The sequence below is a fragment of the Stegodyphus dumicola genome, chromosome 9 (genome assembly GCF_044657685.1).
Source record: "Stegodyphus dumicola isolate Sdum_Otavi_A_Nest chromosome 9, ASM4465768v1".
NCBI lineage: Eukaryota > Metazoa > Arthropoda > Arachnida > Araneae > Eresidae > Stegodyphus > Stegodyphus dumicola.
In genome coordinates this window covers 165,839,511-165,848,263 of record NC_140776.1, presented here as the reverse complement: position 1 = coordinate 165,848,263, position 8,753 = coordinate 165,839,511, and positions in this window count along the sequence as shown.

Here is an 8,753-nt window from a genome sequence, read left to right as displayed (position 1 = left end):
CATTCTTTTGATTTTTAAGTGTAAGATTCAGAATACATATGATCTGATTATATCCATTGTTAACATTAAAAATTATATGAGAATAAATTGAATATACTCGTTGTGAATACGATAATTCACTCTGTTTGATGAGTATTTCTTGTGTAGACAGTACATTTAACAGTGAGCATTTATTAAATGTGAAATTTAACTCACTAAATGTATATGATTGCAAATTAGTAAAGTTCACTTTGAATAAAATTTTGCATTGGTTATTATTATAGAACATCTTTTTCATATAGACTGCAATAAAAGTACTGACTTCTATTTATATATAATAATTCGTGTAAATATTTTTCTCATACGCATAGTTTTACGTAAAGATTGCATTTGGGCTCAGATGTTTATCACATATTTATTTCTTCATCTTATTTACCATTTATTAAGTAATATTTCACATGGATATTTTTGCTAAATATCCAACATGTGTTTGTATTTATATCAACCAGGTAATGAAATCTTCAATTTCCTATATTTCATCTAACTTCGAAATGAAAAGTTTCAGAAGTAATCGACGATGCTTTAATTATTTTGTACAGAAAATTGCGTGGCAGAATAGTTTCAACCATCTTGCTTGAATCTTAAAGCACGCGAAAGGTCATGTGACATGACAGAAATATTACTCGATGCTCATTGGTCCATCCTAGAAGCCACTCCCTCGGTGGCTACACAGATGTGCACTTGTGAAATATGCTACTCGTCAAGTGTGTAAATATAAATCCTTGGCCTAAATTGTTCGTGAAATTATTAGGGCAAATTTCTAGTTAGAAAGTTTTCGTGAATTTTCATTGTCTTCTCTCTCTCCAACTGCTCCGCAAACTTTATTATTTTTTCTCGTGATAAAATTGCTGCTGTACTAATTGTTATTCACAAATTCCATAAAATCGTATAAAATCATTTTCTTTTTATGTGTATGTCCTACAATCTCTGAGAGTACATTAAAATATATGTCATTAGAATAAATACCTCACTGTAGAACCATAGAGCTGTGCAAAGCTTCGAAAACAGGAAGTTGCGATTTAATGCAAATTTGAACCAAAGTGCAAATTTTACTTCATTTACACTCGAAATTAAAGAATAACATCTTTTCTTTATTCTGAAATAAATATTTTACAAGGCCGTAAAAACTGATAAATGCGAACATCTTTGTATATTGATCAGTTCCCAAAAAAAATTAGAACAACTTTAATACGAATTAGGCCGATTAGAACAGGATAATTACGCAGTCGCTGAAGGCGATCTCGTCTTCAAAAAACGATTCCGGTTTTTTGTTTCTTCTGCACGTGAGGCATCCATTAAGGTGACAATCGCTTCCTCTTGCATCAAATAACCTTTCCCTTACTCTATCGAACTCGTGACAAGTCCACCTGGGTGACACAACCGATGATTAAGATGTTCTGAAGGTAATTTATGATTTTGAAGTGTGACGCTTTTGTTTGAACAGTGGAAATCTGTAATATTTACGAAATTGAAATTAAATAGTTTTGAAGAAGAAGTAGTTATATAATGGTGTTTCGTTTTACAGGGAAGTTCAATACAAAAGTTATTTATTAAAAGAGTAATCCGGGTTTGTAGTAACGAATTTATTTCAGTAATAGAGATTTATGAACAGGTACGGGTTGAGTTATATTAGGTATCACCGAGCCTTGCTGATTGTTAAGCTATGTCCGAAATTTAAAGGGTAACCCCTTGAGAGCAGTTCGAAGGTCTCATCCTCTACCATCAACCATTCGACAGAACTTTCGGCTCCCACGTATTTTGAATGTCCCATAGCTGCACAGAAATTATGCACTTACCAACATTTTACCTTCTCCAGGATTCGAATTCTGGCCCATTGGTACGGCAGTTAGGTTCACTAACCGCCGCTTGTATGCAGCCCATTCGCATAGACAGCATGTTGATGTACAGCTATCGATTAACAACTCTCAATTAATTGGTTACAGATTAACCGGGACCAGTCTAAAGAAAATTTTAAGCCAGTTTATTTCATAATGCTGAGAAAACTATTATCACAAACTATGAGCGTAAGACAAAACAGATAACAAAAAACAAAAAAACCTGAAAGCTTTCAGATTTTATATTACTCCCCAAAGGCGTGTTTTTTAACGTTTTGTGTGTTACCTTTATTTATTAAATCCCATGTTCTTCGCACTTAAACTATAAAATTTAATTCAACAGCAATATGACAAAATAATTTAAAAAGAGCATATCTTTAGAATTTCCGATACACGCTCTCGCTCGCTGGAGACAAAAATATTTTTTTCCGTACATTGTTGCCATTGCTCGCTTTGAAATCGTCAAATTTGTTAATAAAAATTCCTTGAAGCTACACAAAATATGAAATCGGTAATAAAATAAATTCCAGTTTCGAAATTAAGGCTCTCAAATACCCATACTACTACGTTATTTGAAATTTAATGTCTGAAGGTATCGTTGTTTTTTCACATTGGGAGAAACATACATAAATTAATGCAGATTCTTCATTATTTCATTTCTTTAAATATAACACAGGGCTCTAATATTTAGTGGCAACAATTTGAAAAGTGAAGCTCCGTTTATAGTCAACCAACACAAAATGGCAAAACGAAATTAATAACCCTTCTGAGCTAACGTCGTTTGTGCTTAAAAAAATTTGCAATGGACTACATCGGTGGTAGCAGATATTATAACATTGTTCATAAGATTTTTTTATTTGAAATAGTATGCAATTTATTTGTACGTAACCTAAACTCTATAAACATTATATAACAAATAATCAAAATGTTCCAACCGATCTTTTTACGTGAATATAAACTCAATGGCAGTGTTCAAGTACTCTTGCAAGTCTTGTTTTTTAATGCCTTCAGAACTTAATTTCTTCATTTCTAATAAATTTTATTCGGCTAATCTTTGGAATATGGTAACAGGTAGTTTGGCAACATTTTGGTAAGGCGGTAAAGGTTACTAGCTAGGGCTTTAGCAGTGTACATGGATAAAGTCAAGAGTGTGCGCAATGCCATTTTTGTGCAATTCTAGGATGTTTTTTAAGTGAAAATATTTCGACGTGTACATGGATACCGTGTATGTGTAATTCTTAAAAACGCGGCAAGCAGTTTGCGATTCTGCAATTTCTCCCAATTTCGCACCCAATCTTCGTCGTTCCATAAAAGTTCTAGCATAAGCGTAATTCGGCTAGCAGATTGTTGGAAAAAAATGTTGAGTAAAAAAGAAAAAAAAAACATGCCTTTACTTCGTGAAAACAAAATGGCGTCCAAAAAAAAAAACTAACAGGTTGCTGTAGCAGGATTGGTCGCCAAATTTTCGCCAAAAAATCGCCAAGTTACCATAATCGATTCACCTTTCTATCCGTCAAAAAAACGTGCAATATTTTTAAAATACAAACTGTGCTATCATTTATTTATTTAAAAAAAGTATAAGGTATTTCTTCCGCCTTCTTAGCGTGCCTTCGTGGTGTAGGAGTCTGCCCACTGGATGCGTATTCCAGAGGTCCGTGGTTCCCCAAGCAGCACCGGAACGTTCCGAAAACGTTCAGAGACCGTGTCATACCGTTCTATAACGGTGTTAGGTGTATTTAGAACGTTCTACATAACGTGCTAAAGTGGTGCGTGTAACAACCGTGTATTTAGTACGTACATTTCGACGTACAACAATCGTGTTTTTTGAAACGTTCCCAGATTGAGTTATAAAATGTTGAGCTTTAAAAAAAAAAAAAAAAAAAAAAAAAAAAAAAAAAAAAAAAAACATGCCGTGAAAACAAAATGGCCTCCAAACAAAAACTAGCAGGTTGCTGTAACAGGGTTGGTCGCCAAATTTTCGCCAAAAAATCGCCATGTTACCATAATCCGAAGATTAGCATTTTATTCTTCTATTCTTTACAATGCTTTTTGTTTTGAGTACTGACTGAAATTATGTAATTAAAAAAATTAATAACTTATTTTCCCAGTTTTTAAACACGTGAGAAGACCTTGTGGTTGCCTTTTGTTTAGGTGAACGCGCCACCATCTGACTCCACATTGTTTCTCCCAACAGTTCTGTAAAGATAGAGTATCGAGCAGTAGCTTTTTTTTTTTTTTTTTTTTTTTTTAATTAAAGAAATACAATATGTTTCCCGTGTACCACATAGTATCACATGGGGCTTACAGAAGTAAGTATGAAACACAATACAAAATAAACAGAAGGAAAAATAACTGAAATAAAATTAAGGATGATAACAAAGTTTCACAATAAATTGACAAAAAGTGTTAAAAGCACTTCTCTCGGAAATAAATTGATAAAATTCTGGAGGCCAGTTAATATTAAAGTTTTTCAGTTCCTGTTTCAAGACTTTTCCTTCGTTCTTATATTTAGAACATAGAAGAAGCACATGTTCAACATTCTCCTCTCCACCGAGGCTACAATCACAGACAGACTCGGAGCTCAACTTAAATTTGTTCAAATAACTTTTGAAATATCCATGGCCAGTAAGAAATTAGGTTAATTTATAGTCTGTGAAGAAGTGTTGACATGACAATCTCATCTTGATAAAAGGGAAAAATCTCTTTGTTAAGCTCCCTTTATTTGAACTAATGAATTCGTGGTTCCACGACTCCACAATACTTTCATACATGACCTTCTTATAAAAGGGATATTGACAAAAGTGTCAATTCCCCTCTTAGTCGCAGCCTTAGCAAGGAAATCGGCTCGTTCGTTCCCAACAACACCTGTATGACCACGAACAAATGAAAATGCAACCGAAATATTTTTATCTTTTAGGTTTTTCAGTTCTTTTTGAATCTCGATAATGATATTATTAGAAGAAGAAATACATTTTAAGATCTCCAAGGATCGAGCAGTAGCTTAGACAATAATTAGTTTTAGCAACAAGAAGCCTTGTAGGAATCAACATCGATCCACATCCACAACTCTTTTCTAACAACGTAAGTCTTTTCAAACGAAAGAGACAAAAGGCCGTGGACCTCCATGTATTATACTCAGATAAATGATAGATTTATCATAGCCCGACCACTGCTTTTACCTTCCTTCTTTGAGTAATCTCACTGAATCCTTTTCGCATTTTAACTGAGCACGATTGGTTTAAAGACACATTCAATTCGACTCACGAATTCACCTAGTTGTTCCCTTCATAATTCTGGGCGAACGACATTCGTCTTCATTTCGATTTTTCTCTGTGATGACTTTTTTTAATTGTATTCTTTAAAAATACTGAGAACCTAAAATTGTGAAGTGCTAATTGTTTGGCATTTGTAAAAGAATAAATGTTTCTCATAGAAGTCTGTTTCGTTAAAAACAAGCTATTCAGAAGCTTTACAAAATAACCAAATTATTATTATTATTATTAATTTGATTAATTAAATTATTATAAGTAAAGTAAACATAAATATAACATTTACGAGACTATTTTCCCTCCTCCAGTTATTTACCCTAGTTTTTTCAGCATACGATTCAGAAACTTTTGATGTATGGTCACAATACAAAATGTATGCATAAATAAAGATGTATTTTGTGTAAGTAAAAGGAATGCTATTGAAACTGATAAGCCTTTTGAAATTCGTAATACAATATTATAAATGCATTCTTCAATCTGTTGTGTTGATCAATTAAACTGTTCGTTCAGAAATAATACCACGTATATCACGAAATGCACCACGTATTTTTCTCCTTCCCAGTTTTCTACCGGTAACATTAGTAGAAATATAAATATATAAATACGCTAATAATTAACTTGTTTACAGAAATAACTTGTAAATGGTGTGTCACTGCTTGATTACGTTGTAAGAGGTTATGTTAAATTTCTAACAGTTATTTAAATTTTAAACATGCTTTACTGTCTATTCTCGTTTGGCACCTAACTATTCCCTGCCAGAATAAGTTTTTAGTGTCGCATTACATGAGGTAGAAAGAGTATTTAAAAGAAGGTTGCACTTACTTCAAGAGAAGACCCTAGGAGTCCTTAGTGGCACGTGTTTACCATCAAGTTGCTTCGTTGTTTGAAGCTAACTACGCTCGACTGTATTGTACATACCTGCTGATATTCGCCGGTCAATCTAATTAAGTGCTAATCTAATTAATCTAATTAATTATTCTACGTTAGATAAATTTGTACAGCTTCGGCTGAGTTCTAGTTAGATTAATTTTCTTACCTTGATTTAAAGTCCAAGTGGAGGCTTTTCTGTAAGCCCGAGAAAGGGGCCAACTGTATTCTTAGTTTGAGATAAAAAAAGGATATATTTAACCCTTCTCTGGACTTTGTCGTTTACATATTTGGACTCAGCGATAAGTGGCTATATAGATCAACTGGGTTTCTACGAAGTCAAGCAAAGACAAAGTAGTTAGAAACATTACAGCTGGCAGGTGAGAGCGGATCCGGATACCCGGGTGGCTTACTAGGACTATTCGGGTATCGTCCGAAATCCGCAACTGTACAACGCGATAATTCTCTGGCGCCCCAGAAGCGCGGCGTCAGGAGCTTAATAGAAACTTTTGTTGAGGCTGTATATTGAAATCTTAGCATTTTAAACTGATATTTAAACATTTCACAATAATTGTAATTTGCAATACAATTGTAGTTTACAATACAATAATTGTACACTGATGCATGCACTGCAGCTCTTACATTATAAGGTATTTCTCCCGCCTTTCTAGCGTGCCTTCGTGGTGTAGTGGTATTGCAAGCTGGGCCGGTATTCCAGAGGTCCGTGGTTCGATTCCCACCGAAGGCTTTGCTAATTTTTCATCTCTGTAGCTTTTCCAATTAACCTTATGTCTCTACAGTGGCGCCCGAACTAAAAGGATGTTGGATGATGATTCTCCTCCCACAGGATTTGGCGATTGGATTCCCTAAAAACCCCAGTCGCCCTTTTAAAGTGGGAGTATATAAGGTATTTCTCCCATTTTCCTAGTGTGCCTTCGTGGTGTAGTTGTTCTGCACTCTGAGACTGTATTCCAGAGGTCCGTGGTTGGATTCCTGACGAAGGCGTTGTTAAGTTTTCATCTCTCCGACTTTTCCAACTAACCTAATATCCTTACAACATAAACATTATGCATTAATAATTAAACATTACTGTGGTGCATTTATGTGCACCTAGGTCTAAACACTGGGAATATATTGTTACAATAATATTTGCTTTACGCATGCGTACGTTGTTGCACGTTCATAAACATTCCACATTAATAATTAAACATTTTACTCTTCTTTGCAGGCCAGTTCTTCAATGATACATACATACATATATACGTATAAAAAATAAACACAGATAAGTTACCCTGGTGCATTTTACATATATAGTAGCTGTGGATAGGTTAGTTACTTTAGAATGTTCATGTACTAGGGTCCATCATACACACACTAAACAGCACAGTAACTTCAAGAGAAGAGCTTGGGAGTCTTTAGAAATATTACAACTTAGCATGTGAAAAGAAACGAAAATATATTTTTTGTATTATCCAAATACTTAACGGTGCCTTCCTCATAACTAATACTGTAAAGGTCTGAGAGCCAAACATGTTTGAAAAATAATACTTTGAGCCTTACCGGGTGTCTCAGATCTAATCTTACCGGAACCTTTGCTAGACAAAAACACACATGGGAGGAATGTTTTTAATTCTTTGCATATTATTTTACAGATAACTAACATTCTCTTCAAATTAGATTTGATAATCAGCATTTCAAGCATTAGTTGGAATTACTGAATTCTCAGTTTCTAAGAAACTCTCATTATTTTTACATAATGCAAACTAAATGTAAGAGCAAAACCTGAAAGCATGATTTAAGGCTTGTCTTACCTGAATTGATATTTGCTGTTAGCTCGACTTAACTCTTACGAATCTCTTAACGAATTCTTCCTACTGGTTCCTCTTTAAATCTGAAGGAGAGAAGAAATTGTTCAGTTACTATAGTATGAATTTATCGCAATGAATTTCACATTTTTCTTTAAAGTTACAAGAGTGACAACAGTTTGAATTTTGTTCACTGTTGAGAACTCTTGTATCGTTGTTATGCTATCATCTCTGCGTGAACAACAAATTTTAGTTTTGTCAATCTTTAGTTTGTGAAACCTAAATTCCTACAAAAAAATGTGATGTAAGAAGAAAACATCACGTCCATTGTGGCAAATGCCACCGTATGTATGAACTAGTTCCTATTTCCTTTCCTTATCTTTATATATATAAGCGGGTAAAGTGTGTGTAACCAATAGTTCATTATTGCCACTCAGAAAAATGAGCGCGGAAAGTAACGTTTCCGTAGTTTTTAATTAATATCTCAACCGATTAAAGCTGTACGAAGATGATGGTATCGATGGATTCGGAGAATTTTTTTGGAATTCGAGGATACTCGTCTCGAATTTCAACCCGGCGCCGTTCCGTAGATATTCGAGAAAAAAGAATTCGGCACGTAGCCAAATCCCCCTAATAGGGAAAACCCAAGAAAGAAAGTTGAAAATGTAGAGAAAACGTAGGGGAAAATTAGTTTTTAATTAATATCTCGGCTAATTAAAATCCCAAGAAGACGGAAATGGTCAAAATGGCGTGCCACGGACCTGCGGAATCCAACGGTGTGCTTCGCTAAGCCCGGGAGCCAGCCGTTTCGGAGGAGATGATGTTACTTCCCCCCATGTATATATATATGTGGCTTAAGTGTCTGTTTGTCGCCGATAGTTTATCGGTTGCTTGCGGAACTGTACTAGCCAATGGGGTGAAGTTGCCAAGGCCCAGGG